Below are 22369 nucleotides of genomic sequence, written 5' to 3'. Positions count from 1 at the left end.
TCATAAAAACGGTAAAAAACAGCAAAATATTGCCTAATTCGATGATTTTTTGTTTACATCTCATAAAGGAAAAGGGGATGATAAACGTCAAAATATTGCTAACTTCGATGATTTTTCGTTCGAAACAAAATGCAAGAAAACCTGCTAGAAATGCAATATTATGCGAAATTGTGTCAAATCACATATCGTAAGAAAACATGAAGTAGTATCGAAATATTGGTAAAAACGAATATATATACGTAAAATCACACTACATGAATTACGTGAAAAAAGTCACTATATTACCATATTTGAGGATTTTAACTTCAAATCATAGAGCGAGGTTTCGTATTATTTAGATCCAAGAAAAGACATATGACAATGTTGTTTCAAATACAAATGCTAAAAATCAATGTATTTTCATTAGAATTAACTAAATATTCCTGATTTTCCGTTTATATTACCGATGGAAGATGTACACGTAAAACCGCTCTTATCCGGCTGAAACGTCGATATATGCAATAAAAACAGAACTTCTCCCCTTTCCAATATCTTACTCAGTATTTTAACGAGAAACAAATAGTTGATTGAAAATGAAGTGTTTAAGGTTAATTTCTAATCAATTATGTGTTTGCATCATTTTTATCGTATATTTAATGAATTAATAGCAATAAATTGAAAATTCACAAAAAACGTGGAAAAACAGGAAAATATTGCCTAATTCGATGATATTTTGTTTATATCACATAAATGAAAAGGGGATGATTAACGTCAAAATATTGCTGAATTCGATGATTTTTAGTATGAAACAAAATGCAAGAAAACTTGCTTAAAATGCAATATTATGCGAAAATCTGAGATTTGAAGGCCAAATCACATATCGTGATACTACATGCAATAGTATCGAAATATTGGTAAAAATGAATATATATACGTAATATCAAACTTCATGAAAAACGTGAAAAAAGTCATTATTATACCAAATTTGAGAATTTTAACTTCGAATCATAGAGCGACGTTTCGTATTTTTTAAACCCTAGAAAAGACGTACAAAGGTGTTGCTTCCAATACAAATAATAAAAATCAATGTGTTTTCATTAAAATTAACTAAAATGTTCCTGATTTTCGGTTTATATTTCCAATGGAAGATGTACACGTAAAACCGCTCTAATCCGGCTGAAACGTCAATATATGCAATAAAAACAGAACTTCTCCCCTTTTAAATATCTTACTCAGTATTTTAACGAGAAACAAATAGTTGATTGAAAATGAAGTGTTTAAGGTTAATTTCTAATCAATTATGTGTTTGCATCATTTTTATCGTATATTTAATGAATTAATAGCAATAAACTGAAAATTCACAAAAACGTGGAAAAACAGCAAAATATTGCCTAATTCGATGATATTTTGTTTATATCACATAAAGGAAAAGGGGATGATAAACGTCAAAATATTGCTGAATTCGATGATTTTTAGTACGAAACAAAATGCAAGAAAACTTGCTTAAAATGCAATATTTGCATTTAATATTTCTGAGATTTGAAGGCCAAATCACATATCGTGAGAAAACATGAAGTAGTATCGAAATATTGGTAAAAACGAATATATTTACGTAAAATCCCACCACATGAATAACGTGAAAAAGTCACTATATTACCATATTTGAGGATTTAAACTTCAAATCATAGAGCGAGGTTTAGTATTATTTAGATCAAAGAAAAGACATATGACAATCTTGTTTCCAATACAAATGATAAAAATCAATGTGTTTTCATTAGAATTAACTAAAATGTTCCTGATTTTCCGTTTATATTACCGATGGAAGATGTACACGTAAAACCGTTCTAATCCAGCTGAAACGTCGATATATGCAATAAAAACAGAACTTCTCCTCTTTTCAATATATTACTCAGTATTTTAACGAGAAACAAATAGATGATTGAAATTGAAGTATTTAAGGTTATTTTCTGATCAGTTATGTGTTTGCATAATTTTTATTGTATATATAATGAATTAATAACAATAAACTGAAAATTCACAAAAACGTGGAAAAACGGCCTAAGTCGATGATATTTTGTTTAAATCTTATAAAGTCAAAATATTGCTAAATTCGATGATTTTGTTTTGTTTTGTACTAACAAAACAAAATGCAAGAAAGCTTGCTTAAAAATGCAAAATTTGCGAAATTCTGAGATTTGAAGGCCAAATCACATATCGTGAGAAAACATGAAGTAGTATCGAAATATTGGTAAAACGAAAATATATACGTAAAATCACACTACATGAATAACGTGAAAAAAGTCACTATATTACCATATATGAGGATTTTAACTTCAAATCATAGAGCGAGGTTTCGTATTATTTAGATCCAAGAAAAGACATATGACAATGTTGTTTCAAATACAAATGCTAAAAATCAATGTATTTTCATTTGAATTAACTAAAATGTTCCTGATTTTCCGTTTATATTACCAATGGAAGATGTACACGTAAAACCGCTCTCATCCGGCTGGAACGTCGATATATGCAATAAAAACAGAACTTCTCCCCTTTCCAATATCTTACTCAGTATTTTAACGAGAAACAAATAGTTGATTGAAAATGAAGTGTTTAAGGTTAATTTCTAATCAATTATGTGTTTGCATCATTTTTATCGTATATTTAATGAATTAATAGCAATAAACTGAAAATTCGCAAAAACGTGGAAAAACAGCAAAATATTGCCTAATTCGATGATATTTGGTTTATATCACATAAAGGAAAAGGGGATGATAAACGTCAAAATATTGCTGAATTCGATGATTTTTAGTACGAAACAAAATGCAAGAAAACTTGCTTAAAATGCAATATTATGCGAAAATCTGAGATTTGAAGGCCAAATCACATATCGTGATACTACATGAAATAGTATCGAAATATTGGTAAAAATAAATATATATACGTAATATCAAACTACATGAAAAACGTGAAAAAAGTCATTATTATACCAAATTTGAAGATTTTAACTTCGTATCATAGACCGACGTTTCGTATTTTTTAGACCCTAGAAAAGACGTGTAAAGATGTTGCTTCCAATACAAATGACAAAAATCATGGTGTTTTCATTAAAATTAACTAAAATGTTCCTGATTTTCGGTTTATATTACCGATGGAAGATGTACACGTAAAACCGCTCTAATCCGGCTGAAACGTCGATATATGTAATAAAAACAGAACTTCTCCCCTTTTAAATATCTTACTCAGTATTTTAACGAGAAACAAATAGTTGATTGAAAATGAAGTGTTAAAGGTTAATTTCTAATCAGTTATGTGTTTGCATCATTTTTATCGTATATTTAATGAATTAATAGCAATAAACTGAAAATTTACAAAAACGTGGAAAAACAGGAAAATATTGCCTAATTCGATGATATTTTGTTTATATCACATAAAGGAAAAGGGGATGATAAACGTCAAAATATTGCTGAATTCGATGATTTTTAGTACGAAACAAAATGCAAGAAAACTTGCTTAAAATGCAATATTTGCATTTAATATTTCTGAGATTTGAAGGCCAAATCACATATCGTGAGAAAACATGAAGTAGTATCGAAATATTGGTAAAAACGAATATATTTACGTAAAATCCCACTACATGAATAACGTGAAAAAAGTCACTATATTACCATATTTGAGGATTTAAGCTTCAAATCATAGAGCGAGGTTTAGTATTATTTAGATCAAAGAAAAGACATATGACAATCTTGTTTCCAATACAAATGCTAAAGATCAATGTATTTTCATTAGAATTAACTAAAATGTTCCTGATTTTCCGTTTATATTACCGATGGAAGATGTACACGTAAAACCGCTCTAATCCGGCTGAAACGTCGATATATGCAATAAAAACTGAACTTCTCCTCTTTTCAATATCTTACTCAGTATTTTAACGAGAAACAAATAGATGATTGAAATTGAAGTGTTAAAGGTTAATTTCTAATCAGTTATGTGTTTGCATCATTTTTATCGTATATATAATGAATTAATAACAATAAACTAAAAATTCACAAAAACGGTAAAAAACAGCAAAATATTGCCTAATTCGATGATTTTTTGTTTACATTTCATAAAGGAAAAGGGGATGATAAACGTCAAAATATTGCTAAATTCGATGATTTTTCGTTCGAAACAAAATGCAAGAAAACCTGCTAAAAATGCAATATTATCCGAAATTGTGTCAAATCACATATCGTAAGAAAACATGAAGTAGTATCGAAATATTGGTAAAACGAATATATATTCGTAAAATCACACTACATGAATAACGTGAAAAAAGTCACTATATTACCATATTTGAGGATTTTAACTTCAAATCATAGAGCGAGGTTTCGTATTATTTAGATCCAAGAAAAGACATATGACAATGTTGTTTCAAATACAAATGCTAAAAATCAATGTATTTTCATTAGAATTAACTAAACATTCCTGATTTTCCGTTTATATTACCGATGGAAGATGTACACGTAAAACCGCTCTTATCCGGCTGAAACGTCGATATATGCAATAAAAACAGAACTTCTCCCCTTTCCAATATCTTACTCAGTATTTTAACGAGAAACAAATAGTTGATTGAAAATGAAGTGTTTAAGGTTAATTTCTAATCAATTATGTGTTTGCATCATTTTTATCGTATATTTAATGAATTAATAGCAATAAACTGAAAATTCACAAAAAACGTGGAAAAACAGGAAAATATTGCCTAATTCGATGATATTTTGTTTATATCACATAAATGAAAAGGGGATGATTAACATCAAAATATTGCTGAATTCGATGATTTTTAGTATGAAACAAAATGCAAGAAAACTTGCTTAAAATGCAATATTATGCGAAAATCTGAGATTTGAAGGCCAAATCACATATCGTGATACTACATGCAATAGTATCGAAATATTGGTAAAAATGAATATATATACGTAATATCAAACTACATGAAAAACGTGAAAAAAGTCATTATTATACCAAATTTGAGAATTTTAACTTCGAATCATAGAGCGACGTTTCGTATTTTTTAAACCCTAGAAAAGACGTACAAAGGTGTTGCTTCCAATACAAATGATAAAAATCAATGTGTTTTCATTAAAATTAACTAAAATGTTCCTGATTTTCGGTTTATATTTCCAATGGAAGATGTACACGTAAAACCGCTCTAATCCGGCTGAAACGTCAATATATGCAATAAAAACAGAACTTCTCCCCATTTAAATATCTTACTCAGTATTTTAACGAGAAACAAATAGTTGATTGAAAATGAAGTGTTTAAGGTTAATTTCTAATCAATTATGTGTTTGCATCATTTTTATCGTATATTTAATGAATTAATAGCAATAAACTGAAAATTCACAAAAACGTGGAAAACAGCAAAATATTGCCTAATTCGATGATATTTTGTTTATATCACATAAAGGAAAAGGGGATGATAAACGTCAAAATATTGCTGAATTCGATGATTTTTAGTACGAAACAAAATGCAAGAAAACTTGCTTAAAATGCAATATTTGCATTTAATATTTCTGAGATTTGAAGGCCAAATCACATATCGTGAGAAAACATGAAGTAGTATCGAAATATTGGTAAAAACGAATATATTTACGTAAAATCCCACTACATGAATAACGTGAAAAAAGTCACTATATTACCATATTTGAGGATTTAAGCTTCAAATCATAGAGCGAGGTTTAGTATTATTTAGATCAAAGAAAAGACATATGACAATCTTGTTTCCAATACAAATGCTAAAGATCAATGTATTTTCATTAGAATTAACTAAAATGTTCCTGATTTTCGGTTTATATTACCGATGGAAGATGTAAACGTAAAACCGTTCTACTCCGGCTGAAACGTCGATATATGCAATAAAAAAAGAAATTCTCCCCTTTTAAATATCTTACCCAGTATTTTAACGAGAAACAAATAGTTGATTGAAAATGAAGTGTTTAAGGTTAATTTCTAATCAATTATGTGTTTGCATCATTTTTATCGTATATTTAACTAATTAATAGCAATAAACTGAAAATTCACAAAAACGAGGAAAAACAGCAAAATATTGCCTAATTCGATGATATTTTGTTTATATCACATAAAGGAAAAGGGGATGATAAACGTCAAAATATTGCTGAATTCGATGATTTTTAGTACGAAACAAAATGCAAGAAAACTTGCTTAAAATGCAATATTTGCATTTAATATTTCTGAGATTTGAAGGCCAAATCACATATCGTGAGAAAACATGAAGTAGTATCGAAATATTGGTAAAAACGAATATATTAACGTAAAATCCCACTACATGAATAACGTGAAAAAAGTCACTATATTACCATATTTGAGGATTTAAGCTTCAAATCATAGAGCGAGGTTTAGTATTACTTAGATCAAAGAAAAGACATATGACAATCTTGTTTCCAATACAAATGCTAAAAATCAATGTATTTTCATTAGAATTAACTAAAATGTTCCTGATTTTCCGTTTATATTACCGATGGAAGATGTACACGTAAAACCGCTCTAATCCGGCTGAAACGTCGATATATGCAATAAAAACAGAACTTCTCTTTTCAATATCTTACTCAGTATTTTAACGAGAAACAAATAGATGATTGAAATTGAAGTGTTAAAGGTTAATTTCTAATCAATTATGTGTTTGCATCATTTTTATCGTATATATAATAAATTATTAACAATAAACTGAAAATTCACAAAAACGGTAAAAAAAAGCAAAATATTGCCTAATTCGATGATTTTTTGTTTACATCTCATAAAGGAAAAGGGGATGATAAACGTCAAAATATTGCTAACTTCGATGATTTTTCGTTCGAAACAAAATGCAAGAAAACCTGCTAGAAATGCAATATTATGCGAAATTGTGTCAAATCACATATCGTAAGAAAACATGAAGTAGTATCGAAATATTGGTAAAAACGAATATATATACGTAAAATCACACTACATGAATTACGTGAAAAAAGTCACTATATTACCATATTTGAGGATTTTAACTTCAAATCATAGAGCGAGGTTTCGTATTATTTAGATCCAAGAAAAGACATATGACAATGTTGTTTCAAATACAAATGCTAAAAATCAATGTATTTTCATTAGAATTAACTAAATATTCCTGATTTTCCGTTTATATTACCGATGGAAGATGTACACGTAAAACCGCTCTTATCCGGCTGAAACGTCGATATATGCAATAAAAACAGAACTTCTCCCCTTTCCAATATCTTACTCAGTATTTTAACGAGAAACAAATAGTTGATTGAAAATGAAGTATTTAAGGTTAATTTCTAATCAATTATGTGTTTGCATCATTTTTATCGTATATTTAATGAATTAATAGCAATAAATTGAAAATTCACAAAAAACGTGGAAAAACAGGAAAATATTGCCTAATTCGATGATATTTTGTTTATATCACATAAATGAAAAGGGGATGATTAACGTCAAAATATTGCTGAATTCGATGATTTTTAGTATGAAACAAAATGCAAGAAAACTTGCTTAAAATGCAATATTATGCGAAAATCTGAGATTTGAAGGCCAAATCACATATCGTGATACTACATGCAATAGTATCGAAATATTGGTAAAAATGAATATATATACGTAATATCAAACTACATGAAAAACGTGAAAAAAGTCATTATTATACCAAATTTGAGAATTTTAACTTCGAATCATAGAGCGACGTTTCGTATTTTTTAAACCCTAGAAAAGACGTACAAAGGTGTTGCTTCCAATACAAATAATAAAAATCAATGTGTTTTCATTAAAATTAACTAAAATGTTCCTGATTTTCGGTTTATATTTCCAATGGAAGATGTACACGTAAAACCGCTCTAATCCGGCTGAAACGTCAATATATGCAATAAAAACAGAACTTCTCCCCTTTTAAATATCTTACTCAGTATTTTAACGAGAAACAAATAGTTGATTGAAAATGAAGTGTTTAAGGTTAATTTCTAATCAATTATGTGTTTGCATCATTTTTATCGTATATTTAATGAATTAATAGCAATAAACTGAAAATTCACAAAAACGTGGAAAAACAGCAAAATATTGCCTAATTCGATGATATTTTGTTTATATCACATAAAGGAAAAGCGGATGATAAACGTCAAAATATTGCTGAATTCGATGATTTTTAGTACGAAACAAAATGCAAGAAAACTTGCTTAAAATGCAATATTTGCATTTAATATTTCTGAGATTTGAAGGCCAAATCACATATCGTGAGAAAACATGAAGTAGTATCGAAATATTGGTAAAAACGAATATATTTACGTAAAATCCCACCACATGAATAACGTGAAAAAGTCACTATATTACCATATTTGAGGATTTAAACTTCAAATCATAGAGCGAGGTTTAGTATTATTTAGATCAAAGAAAAGACATATGACAATCTTGTTACCAATACAAATGATAAAAATCAATGTGTTTTCATTAGAATTAACTAAAATGTTCCTGATTTTCCGTTTATATTACCGATGGAAGATGTACACGTAAAACCGTTCTAATCCAGCTGAAACGTCGATATATGCAATAAAAACAGAACTTCTCCTCTTTTCAATATATTACTCAGTATTTTAACGAGAAACAAATAGATGATTGAAATTGAAGTATTTAAGGTTATTTTCTGATCAGTTATGTGTTTGCATAATTTTTATTGTATATATAATGAATTAATAACAATAAACTGAAAATTCACAAAAACGTGGAAAAACGGCCTAAGTCGATGATATTTTGTTTAAATCTTATAAAGGTCAAAATATTGCTAAATTCGATGATTTTGTTTTGTTTTGTACTAACAAAACAAAATGCAAGAAAGCTTGCTTAAAAATGCAAAATTTGCGAAATTCTGAGATTTGAAGGCCAAATCACATATCGTGAGAAAACATGAAGTAGTATCGAAATATTGGTAAAACGAAAATATATATACGTAAAATCACACTACATGAATAACGTGAAAAAAGTCACTATATTACCATATATGAGGATTTTAACTTCAAATCATAGAGCGAGGTTTAGTATTATTTAGATCAAAGAAAAGACATATGACAATCTTGTTTCCAATACAGATTCTAAAAATCAATGTATTTTCATTAGAATTAACTAAAATGTTCCTGATTTTCCGTTTATATTACCGATGGAAGATGTACACGTAAAACCGCTCTAATTCGGCTGAAACGTCGATATATGCAATAAAAACAGAACTTCTCCTCTTTTCAATATCTTACTCAGTATTTTAACGAGAAACAAATAGATGATTGAAATTGAAGTGTTAAAGGTTAATTTCTAATCAATTATGTGTTTGCATCATTTTTATCGTATATATAATGAATTATTAACAATAAACTGAAAATTCACAAAAACGGTAAAAAACAGCAAAATATTGCCTAATTCGATGATTTTTTGTTTACATCTCATAAAGGAAAAGAGGATGATAAACGTCAAAATATTGCTAAATTCGATGATTTTTCGTTCGAAACAAAATGCAAGAAAACCTGCTAAAAATGCAATATTATGCGAAATTGTGTCAAATCACATATCGTAAGAAAACATGAAGTAGTATCGAAATATTGGTAAAAACGAATATATATACGTAAAATCACACTACATGAATTACGTGAAAAAAGTCACTATATTACCATATTTGAGGATTTAAACTTCAAATCATAGAGCGAGGTTTCGTATTATTTAGATCCAAGAAAAGACATATGACAATGTTGTTTCAAATACAAATGCTAAAAATCAATGTATTTTCATTAGAATTAACTAAATATTCCTGATTTTCCGTTTATATTACCGATGGAAGATGTACACGTAAAACCGCTCTTATCCGGCTGAAACGTCGATATATGCAATAAAAACAGAACTTCTCCCCTTTCCAATATCTTACTCAGTATTTTAACGAGAAACAAATAGTTGATTGAAAATGAAGTGTTTAAGGTTAATTTCTAATCAATTATGTATTTGCATCATTTTTATCGTATATTTAATGAATTAATAGCAATAAACTGAAAATTCACAAAAAACGTGGAAAAACAGCAAAATATTGCCTAATTCGATGATATTTTGTTTATATCACATAAATGAGAAGGGGATGATTAACGTCAAAATATTGCTGAATTCGATGATTTTTAGTATGAAACAAAATGCAAGAAAACTTGCTTAAAATGCAATATTATGCGAAAATCTGAGATTTGAAGGCTAAATCACATATCGTGATACTACATTCAATAGTATCGAAATATTGGTAAAAATGAATATATATACGTAATATCAAACTACATGAAAAACGTGAAAAAAGTCATTATTATACCAAATTTGAGGATTTTATCTTCGAATCATAGAGCGACGTTTCGTATTTTTTAAACCCTAGAAAAGACGTACAAAGGTGTTGCTTCCAATACAAATGATAAAAATCAATGTGTTTTCATTAAAATTAACTAAAATGTTCCTGATTTTCGGTTTATATTACCGATGGAAGATGTACACGTAAAACCGCTCTAATCCGGCTGAAACGTCGATATATGCAATAAAAACAGAACTTCTCCCCTTTTAAATATCTTACTCAGTATTTTAACGAGAAACAAATAGTTGATTGAAAATGAAGTATTTAAGGTTATTTTCTGATCAATTATGTGTTTGCATCATTTTTATCGTATATTTAATGAATTAATAGCAATAAACTGAAAATTCACAAAAACGTGGAAAAACAGGAAAATATTGCCTAATTCGATGATATTTTGTTTATATCACATAAAGGAAAAGGGGATGATAAACGTCAAAATATTGCTGAATTCGATGATTTTTAGTACGAAACAAAATACAAGAAAACTTGCTTAAAATGCAATATTTGCATTTAATATTTCTGAGATTTGAAGGCCAAATCACATATCGTGAGAAAACATGAAGTAGTATCGAAATATTGGTAAAAACGAATATATTTACGTAAAATCCCACTACATGAATAACGTGAAAAAAGTCACTATATTACCATATATGAGGATTTAAGCTTCAAATCATAGAGCGAGGTTTAGTATTATTTAGATCAAAGAAAAGACATATGACAATCTTGTTTCCAATACAAATGCTAAAAATCAATGTATTTTCATTAGAATTAACTAAAATGTTCCTGATTTTCCGTTTATATTACCGATGGAAGATGTACACATAAAACCGCTCTAATCCGGCTGAAACGTCGATATATGCAATAAAAACAGAACTTCTCCTCTTTTCAATATCTTACTCAGTATTTTAACGAGAAACAAATAGATGATTGAAATTGAAGTGTTAAAGGTTAATTTCTAATCAACTATGTGTTTGCATCATTTTTATCGCATATATAATGAATTAATAACAATAAACTGAAAATTCACAAAAACGGTAAAAAACAGCAAAATATTGCCTAATTCGATGATTTTTTGTTTACATCTCATAAAGGAAAAGGGGATGATAAACGTCAAAATATTGCTAAATTCGATGATTTTTCGTTCGACACAAAATGCAAGAAAACCTGCTAAAAATGCAATATTATGCGAAATTGTGTCAAATCACATATCGTAAGAAAACATGAAGTAGTATCGAAATATTGGTAAAAACGAATATATATACGTAAAATCACACTACATGAATAACGTGAAAAAAGTCACTATATTACCATATTTGAGGATTTTAACTTCAAATCATAGAGCGAGGTTTCGTATTATTTAGATCCAAGAAAAGACATATGACAATGTTGTTTCAAATACAAATGCTAAAAATCAATGTATTTTCATTTGAATTAACTAAATATTCCTGATTTTCCGTTTATATTACCGATGGAAGATGTACACGTAAAACAGCTCTTATCCGGATGAAACGTCGATATATGCAATAAAAACAGAACTTCTCCCCTTTCCAATATCTTACTCAGTATTTTAACGAGAAACAAATAGTTGATTGAAAATGAAGTGTTTAAGGTTAATTTCTAATCAATTATGTGTTTGCATCATTTTTATCGTATATTTAATGAATTAATAGCAATAAACTGAAAATTCGCAAAAACGTGGAAAAACAGCAAAATATTGCCTAATTCGATGATATTTTGTTTATATCACATAAAGGAAAAGGGGATGATAAACGTCAAAATATTGCTAAATTCGATGATTTTTAGTACGAAACAAAATGCAAGAAAACTTGCTTAAAATGCAATATTATGCGAAAATCTGAGATTTGAAGGACAAATCACATATCGTGATACTACATGAAATAGTATCGAAATATTGGTAAAAATAAATATATATACGTAATATCAAACTACATGAAAAACGTGAAAAAAGTCATTATTATACCAAATTTGAGGATTTTTACTTGGTATCATAGAGCGACGTTTCGTATTTTTTAGACCCTAGAAAAGACGTATAAAGATGTTGCTTCCAATACAAATGACAAAAATCAATGTGTTTTCATTAAAATTAACTAAAATGTTCCTGATTTTCGGTTTATATTACCGATGGAAGATGTAAACGTAAAACCGTTCTACTCCGGCTGAAACGTCGATATATGCAATAAAAAAAGAAATTCTCCCCTTTTAAATATCTTACTCAGTATTTTAACGAGAAACAAATAGTTGATTGAAAATGAAGTGTTTAAGGTTAATTTCTAATCAATTATGTGTTTGCATCATTTTTATCGTATATTTAACTAATTAATAGCAATAAACTGAAAATTCGCAAAAACGTGGAAAAACAGCAAAATATTGCCTAATTCGATGATATTTTGTTTATATCACATAAAAGAAAAGGTGATGATAAACGTCAAAATATTGCTGAATTCGATGATTTTTAGTACGAAACAAAATGCAAGAAAACTTGCTTAAAATGCAATATTTGCATTTAATATTTCTGAGATTTGAAGGCCAAATCACATATCGTGAGAAAACATGAAGTAGTATCGAAATATTGGTAAAAACGAATATATTTACGTAAAATCCCACTACATGAATAACGTGAAAAAAGTCACTATATTACCATATTTGAGGATTTAAGCTTCAAAGCATAGAGCGAGGTTTAGTATTATTTAGATCAAAGAAAAGACATATGACAATCTTGTTTCCAATACAAATGCTAAAGATCAATGTATTTTCACTAGAATTAACTAAAATGTTCCTGATTTTCCGTTTATATTACCGATGGAAGATGTACACGTAAAACCGCTCTAATCCGGCTGAAACGTCGATATATGCAATAAAAACTGAACTTCTCCTCTTTTCAATATCTTACTCAGTATTTTAACGAGAAACAAATAGATGATTGAAATTGAAGTGTTAAAGGTTAATTTCTAATCAGTTATGTGTTTGCATCATTTTTATCGTATATATAATGAATTAATAACAATAAACTGAAAATTCACAAAAACGGTAAAAAACAGCAAAATATTGCCTAATTCGATGATTTTTTGTTTACATCTCATAAAGGAAAAGGGGATGATAAACGTCAAAATATTGCTAAATTCGATGATTTTTCGTTCGAAACAAAATGCAAGAAAACCTGCTAAAAATGCAATATTATGCGAAATTGTGTCAAATCACATATCGTAAGAAAACATGAAGTAGTATCGAAATATTGGTAAAAACGAATATATATACGTAAAATCACACTACATGAATAACGTGAAAAAAGTCACTATATTACCATATTTGAGGATTTTAACTTCAAATCATAGAGCGAGGTTTCGTATTATTTAGATCCAAGAAAAGACATATGACAATGTTGTTTCAAATACAAATGCTAAAAATCAATGTATTTTCATTAGAATTAACTAAATATCCTGATTTTTCGTTTATATTACCGATGGAAGATGTACACGTAAAACCGCTCTTATCCGGCTGAAACGTCGATATATGCAATAAAAACAGAACTTCTCCCCTTTCCAATATCTTACTCAGTATTTTAACGAGAAACAAATAGTTGATTGAAAATGAAGTGTTTAAGGTTAATTTCTAATCAATTATGTGTTTGCATCATTTTTATCGTATATTTAATGAATTAATAGCAATAAACTGAAAATTCACAAAAAACGTGGAAAAACAGCAAAATATTGCCTAATTCGATGATATTTTGTTTATATCACATAAATGAAAAGGGGATGATTAACGTCTAAATATTGCTGAATTCGATGATTTTTAGTATGAAACAAAATGCAATAAAACTTGCTTAAAATGCAATATTATGCGAAAATCTGAGATTTGAAGGCTAAATCACATATCGTGATACTACATGCAATAGTATCGAAATATTGGTAAAAATGAATATATATACGTAATATCAAACTACATGAAAAACGTGAAAAAAGTCATTATTATACCAAATTTGAGGATTTTAACTTCGAATCATAGAGCGACGTTTCGTATTTTTTAAACCCTAGAAAAGACGTACAAAGGTGTTGCTTCCAATACAAATGATAAAAATCAATGTGTTTTCATTAAAATTAACTAAAATGTTCCTGATTTTCGGTTTATATTACCGATGGAAGATGTACACGTAAAACCGCTCTAATCCGGCTGAAACGTCGATATATGCAATAAAAACAGAACTTCTCCCCTTTTAAATATCTTACTCAGTATTTTAACGAGAAACAAATAGTTGATTGAAAATGAAGTATTTAAGGTTATTTTCTGATCAATTATGTGTTTGCATCATTTTTATCGTATATTTAATGAATTAATAGCAATAAACTGAAAATTCACAAAAACGTGGAAAAACAGGAAAATATTGCCTAATTCGATGATATTTTGTTTATATCACATAAAGGAAAAGGGGATGATAAACGTCAAAATATTGCTGAATTCGATGATTTTTAGTACGAAACAAAATGCAAGAAAACTTGCTTAAAATGCAATATTTGCATTTAATATTTCTGAGATTTGAAGGCCAAATCACATATCGTGAGAAAACATGAAGTAGTATCGAAATATTGGTAAAAACGAATATATTTACGTAAAATCCCACTACATGAATAACGTGAAAAAAGTCACTATATTACCATATATGAGGATTTAAGCTTCAAATCATAGAGCGAGGTTTAGTATTATTTAGATCAAAGAAAAGACATATGACAATCTTGTTTCCAATACAAATGCTAAAAATCAATGTATTTTCATTAGAATTAACTAAAATGTTCCTGATTTTCCGTTTATATTACCGATGGAAGATGTACACATAAAACCGCTCTAATCCGGCTGAAACGTCGATATATGCAATAAAAACAGAACTTCTCCTCTTTTCAATATTTTACTCAGTATTTTAACGAGAAACAAATAGATGATTGAAATTGAAGTGTTAAAGGTTAATTTCTAATCAACTATGTATTTGCATCATTTTTATCGTATATATAATGAATTAATAACAATAAACTGAAAATTCACAAAAACGGTAAAAAACAGCAAAATATTGCCTAATTCGATGATTTTTTGTTTACATCTCATAAAGGAAAAGGGGATGATAAACGTCAAAATATTGCTAAATTCGATGATTTTTCGTTCGACACAAAATGCAAGAAAACCTGCTAAAAATGCAATATTATGCGAAATTGTGTCAAATCACATATCGTAATAAAACATGAAGTAGTATCGAAATATTGGTAAAAACGAATATATTTACGTAAAATCCCACTACATGAATAACGTGAAAAAAGTCACTATATTACCATATTTGAGAATTTAAGCTCCAAATCATAGAGCGAGGTTTAGTATTATTTAGATCAAAGAAAAGACATATGACAATCTTGTTTCCAATACAAATGCTAAAGATCAATGTATTTTCACTAGAATTAACTAAAATGTTCCTGATTTTCCGTTTATATTACCGATGGAAGATGTACACGTAAAACCGGTCTAATCCGGCTGAAACGTCGATATATGCAATAAAAACTGAACTTCTCCTCTTTTCAATATCTTACTCAGTATTTTAACGAGAAACAAATAGATGATTGAAATTGAAGTGTTAAAGGTTAGTTTCTAATCAGTTATGTGTTTGCAACATTTTTATCGTATATATAATAAATTAATAACAATAAACTGAAAATTCACAAAAACGGTAAAAAACAGCAAAATATTGCCTAATTCGATGATTTTTTGTTTACATCTCATAAAGGAAAAGGGGATGATAAACGTCAAAATATTGCTAAATTCGATGATTTTTCGTTCGAAACAAAATGCAAGAAAACCTGCTAAAAATGCAATATTATGCGAAATTGTGTCAAATCACATATAGTAAGAAAACATGAAGTAGTATCGAAATATTGGTAAAAACGAATATATATACGTAAAATCACACTACATGAATAACGTGAAAAAAGTCACTATATTACCATATTTGAGGATTTTAACTTCAAATCATAGAGCGAGGTTTCGTATTATTTAGATCCAAGAAAAGACATATGACAATGTTGTTTCAAATACAAATGCTAAAAATCAATGTATTTTCATTAGAATTAACTAAATATTCCTGATTTTTCGTTTATATTACCGATGGAAGATGTACACGTAAAACCGCTCTTATCCGGCTGAAACGTCGATATATGCAATAAAAACAGAACTTCTCCCCTTTCCAATATCTTACTCAGTATTTTAACGAGAAACAAATAGTTGATTGAAAATGAAGTGTTTAAGGTTAATTTCTAATCAATTATGTGTTTGCATCATTTTTATCGTATATTTAATGAATTAAAAGCAATAAACTGAAAATTCGCAAAAACGTGGAAAAACAGCAAAATATTGCCTAATTCGATGATATTTTGTTTATATCACATAAAGGAAAAGGGGATGATAAACGTCAAAATATTGCTGAATTCGATGATTTTTAGTACGAAACAAAATGCAAGAAAACTTGCTTAAAATGCAATATTATGCGAAAATCTGAGATTTGAAGGCCAAATCACATATCGTGATACTACATGAAATAGTATCGAAATATTGGTAAAAATGAATATATTTACGTAATATCAAACTACATGAAAAACGTGAAAAAAGTCATTATTATACCAAATTTGAGGATTTTAACTTCGAATCATAAAGCGACGTTTCGTATTTTTTAGACCCTAGAAAAGACGTACAAAGATGTTGCTTCCAATACAAATGATAAAAATCAATGTGTTTTCATTAAAATTAACTAAAATGTTCCTGATTTTCGGTTTATATTACCGATGGAAGATGTACACGTAAAACCGCTCTAATCCGGCTGAAACGTCGATATATGCAATAAAAACAGAACTTCTCCCCTTTTAAATATCTTACTCAGTATTTTAACGAGAAACAAATATTTGATTGAAAATGAAGTATTTAAGGTTATTTTCTGATCAATTATGTGTTTGCATCATTTTTATCGTATATTTAATGAATTAATAGCAATAAACTGAAAATTCACAAAAACGTGGAAAAACAGGAAAATATTGCCTAATTCGATGATATTTTGTTTATATCACATAAAGGAAAAGGGGATGATAACGTCAAAATATTGCTGAATTCGATGATTTTTAGTGCGAAACAAAATGCAAGAAAACTTGCTTAAAATGCAATATTTGCATTTAATATTTCTGAGATTTGAAGGCCAAATCACATATCGTGAGAAAACATGAAGTAGTATCGAAATATTGGTAAAAACGAATATATTTACGTAAAATCCCACTACATGAATAACGTGAAAAAAGTCACTATGTTACCATATTTGAGGATTTAAGCTTCAAATCATAGAGCGAGGTTTAGTATTATTTAGATCAAAGAAAAGACATATGACAATCTTGTTTCCAATACAAATGCTAAAAATCAATGTATTTTCATTAGAATTAACTAAAATGTTCCTGATTTTCCGTTTATATTACCGATGGAAGATGTACACGTAAAACCGCTCTAATCCGGCTGAAACGTCGATATATGCAATAAAAACAGAACTTCTCCTCTTTTCAATATCTTACTCAGTATTTTAACGAGAAACAAATAGATGATTGAAATTGAAGTGTTAAAGGGTAATTTCTAATCAACTATGTGTTTGCATCATTTTTATCGTATATATAATGAATTAATAACAATAAACTGAAAATTCACAAAAACGGTAAAAAACAGCAAAATATTGCCTAATTCGATGATTTTTTGTTTACATCTCATAAAGGAAAAGGGGATGATAAACGTCAAAATATTGCTAAATTCGATGATTTTTCGTTCGAAACAAAATGCAAGAAAACCTGCTAAAAATGCAATATTATGCGAAATTGTGTCAAATCACATATAGTAAGAAAACATGAAGTAGTATCGAAATATTGGTAAAAACGAATATATATACGTAAAATCACACTACATGAATAACGTGAAAAAAGTCACTATATTACCATATTTGAGGATTTTAACTTCAAATCATAGAGCGAGGTTTCGTATTATTTAGATCCAAGAAAAGACATATGACAATGTTGTTTCAAATACAAATGCTAAAAATCAATGTATTTTCATTAGAATTAACTAAATATTCCTGATTTTTCGTTTATATTACCGATGGAAGATGTACACGTAAAACCGCTCTTATCCGGCTGAAACGTCGATATATGCAATAAAAACAGAACTTCTCCCCTTTCCAATATCTTACTCAGTATTTTAACGAGAAACAAATAGTTGATTGAAAATGAAGTGTTTAAGGTTAATTTCTAATCAATTATGTGTTTGCATCATTTTTATCGTATATTTAATGAATTAAAAGCAATAAACTGAAAATTCGCAAAAACGTGGAAAAACAGCAAAATATTGCCTAATTCGATGATATTTTGTTTATATCACATAAAGGAAAAGGGGATGATAAACGTCAAAATATTGCTGAATTCGATGATTTTTAGTACGAAACAAAATGCAAGAAAACTTGCTTAAAATGCAATATTATGCGAAAATCTGAGATTTGAAGGCCAAATCACATATCGTGATACTACATGAAATAGTATCGAAATATTGGTAAAAATGAATATATTTACGTAATATCAAACTACATGAAAAACGTGAAAAAAGTCATTATTATACCAAATTTGAGGATTTTAACTTCGAATCATAAAGCGACGTTTCGTATTTTTTAGACCCTAGAAAAGACGTACAAAGATGTTGCTTCCAATACAAATGATAAAAATCAATGTGTTTTCATTAAAATTAACTAAAATGTTCCTGATTTTCGGTTTATATTACCGATGGAAGATGTACACGTAAAACCGCTCTAATCCGGCTGAAACGTCGATATATGCAATAAAAACAGAACTTCTCCCCTTTTAAATATCTTACTCAGTATTTTAACGAGAAACAAATAGTTGATTGAAAATGAAGTATTTAAGGTTATTTTCTGATCAATTATGTGTTTGCATCATTTTTATCGTATATTTAATGAATTAATAGCAATAAACTGAAAATTCACAAAAACGTGGAAAAACAGGAAAATATTGCCTAATTCGATGATATTTTGTTTATATCACATAAAGGAAAAGGGGATGATAAACGTCAAAATATTGCTGAATTCGATGATTTTTAGTGCGAAACAAAATGCAAGAAAACTTGCTTAAAATGCAATATTTGCATTTAATATTTCTGAGATTTGAAGGCCAAATCACATATCGTGAGAAAACATGAAGTAGTATCGAAATATTGGTAAAAACGAATATATTTACGTAAAATCCCACTACATGAATAACGTGAAAAAAGTCACTATGTTACCATATTTGAGGATTTAAGTTTCAAATCATAGAGCGAGGTTTAGTATTATTTAGATCAAAGAAAAGACATATGACAATCTTGTTTCCAATACAAATGCTAAAAATCAATGTATTTTCATTAGAATTAACTAAAATGTTCCTGATTTTCCGTTTATATTACCGATGGAAGATGTACACGTAAAACCGCTCTAATCCGGCTGAAACGTCGATATATGCAATAAAAACAGAACTTCTCCTCTTTTCAATATCTTACTCAGTATTTTAACGAGAAACAAATAGATGATTGAAATTGAAGTGTTAAAGGGTAATTTCTAATCAACTATGTGTTTGCATCATTTTTATCGTATATATAATGAATTAATAACAATAAACTGAAAATTCACAAAAACGGTAAAAAAAAGCAAAATATTGCCTAATTCGATGATTTTTTGTTTACATCTCATAAAGGAAAAGGGGATGATAAACGTCAAAATATTGCTAAATTCGATGATTTTTCGTTCGACACAAAATGCAAGAAAACCTGCTAAAAAATGCAATATTATGCGAAATTGTGTCAAATCACATATCGTAAGAAAACATGAAGTAGTATCGAAATATTGGTAAAAACGAATATATATACGTAAAATCACACTACATGAATAACGTGAAAAAAGTCACTATATTACCATATTTGAGGATTTTAACTTCAAATCATAAAGCGAGGTTTCGTATTATTTAGATCCAAGAAAAGACATATGACAATGTTGTTTCAAATACAAATGCTAAAAATCAATGTATTTTCATTTGAATTAACTAAATATTCCTGATTTTCCGTTTATATTACCGATGGAAGATGTACACGTAAAACAGCTCTTATCCGGATGAAACGTCGATATATGCAATAAAAACAGAACTTCTCCCCTTTCCAATATCTTACTCAGTATTTTAACGAGAAACAAATAGTTGATTGAAAATGAAGTGTTTAAGGTTAATTTCAAATCAATTATGTGTTTGCATCATTTTTATCGTATATTTAATGAATTAATAGCAATAAACTGAAAATTCGCAAAAACGTGGAAAAACAGCAAAATATTGCCTAATTCGATGATATTTTGTTTATATCACATAAAGGAAAAGGGGATGATAAACGTCAAAATATTGCTGAATTCGATGATTTTTAGTACGAAACAAAATGCAAGAAAACTTGCTTAAAATGCAATATTATGCGAAAATCTGAAATTTGAAGGCCAAATCACATATCGTGATACTACATGAAATAGTATCGAAATATTGGTAAAAATAAATATATATACGTAATATCAAACTACATGAAAAACGTGAAAAAAGTCATTATTATACCAAATTTGAGGATTTTTACTTCGTATCATAGAGCGACGTTTCGTATTTTTTAGACCCTAGAAAAGACGTATAAAGATGTTGCTTCCAATACAAATGTCAAAAATCAATGTGTTTTCATTAAAATTAACTAAAATGTTCCTGATTTTCGGTTTATATTACCGATGGAAGATGTAAACGTAAAACCGTTCTACTCCGGCTGAAACGTCGATATATGCAATAAAAAAAGAAATTCTCCCCTTTTAAATATCTTACTCAGTATTTTAACGAGAAACAAATAGTTGATTGAAAATGAAGTGTTTAAGGTTAATTTCTAATCAATTATGTGTTTGCATCATTTTTATCGTATATTTAACTAATTAATAGCAATAAACTGAAAATTCGCAAAAACGTGGAAAAACAGCAAAATATTGCCTAATTCGATGATATTTTGTTTATATCACATAAAGGAAAAGGTGATGATAAACGTCAAAATATTGCTGAATTCAATGATTTTTAGTACGAAACAAAATGCAAGAAAACTTGCTTAAAATGCAATATTTGCATTTAATATTTCTGAGATTTGAAGGCCAAATCACATATCGTGAGAAAACATGAAGTAGTATCGAAATATTGGTAAAAACGAATATATTTACGTAAAATCCCACTACATGAATAACGTGAAAAAAGTCACTATATTACCATATTTGAGGATTTAAGCTTCAAATCATAGAGCGAGGTTTAGTATTATATAGATCAAAGAAAAGACATATGACAATCTTGTTTCCAATACAAATGCTAAAGATCAATGTATTTTCACTAGAATTAACTAAAATGTTCCTGATTTTCCGTTTATATTACCGATGGAAGATGTACACGTAAAACCGCTCTAATCCGGCTGAAACGTCGATATATGCAATAAAAACTGAACTTCTCCTCTTTTCAATATCTTACTCAGTATTTTAACGAGAAACAAATAGATGATTGAAATTGAAGTGTTAAAGGTTAATTTCTAATCAGTTATGTGTTTGCATCATTTTTATCGTATATATAATGAATTAATAACAATAAACTGAAAATTCACAAAAACGGTAAAAAACAGCAAAATATTGCCTAATTCGATGATTTTTTGTTTACATCTCATAAAGGAAAAGGGGATGATAAACGTCAAAATATTGCTAAATTCGATGATTTTTCGTTCGAAACAAAATGCAAGAAAACCTGCTAAAAATGCATTATTATGCGAAATTGTGTCAAATCACATATCGTAAGAAAACATGAAGTAGTATCGAAATATTGGTAAAAACGAATATATATA

Source organism: Procambarus clarkii, chromosome 67 (assembly GCF_040958095.1).
Source record: "Procambarus clarkii isolate CNS0578487 chromosome 67, FALCON_Pclarkii_2.0, whole genome shotgun sequence".
Classification (NCBI taxonomy): domain Eukaryota; kingdom Metazoa; phylum Arthropoda; class Malacostraca; order Decapoda; family Cambaridae; genus Procambarus; species Procambarus clarkii.
The sequence above is the reverse complement of the archived record's forward strand: the minus strand, read 5'-3'. Positions refer to the sequence as shown.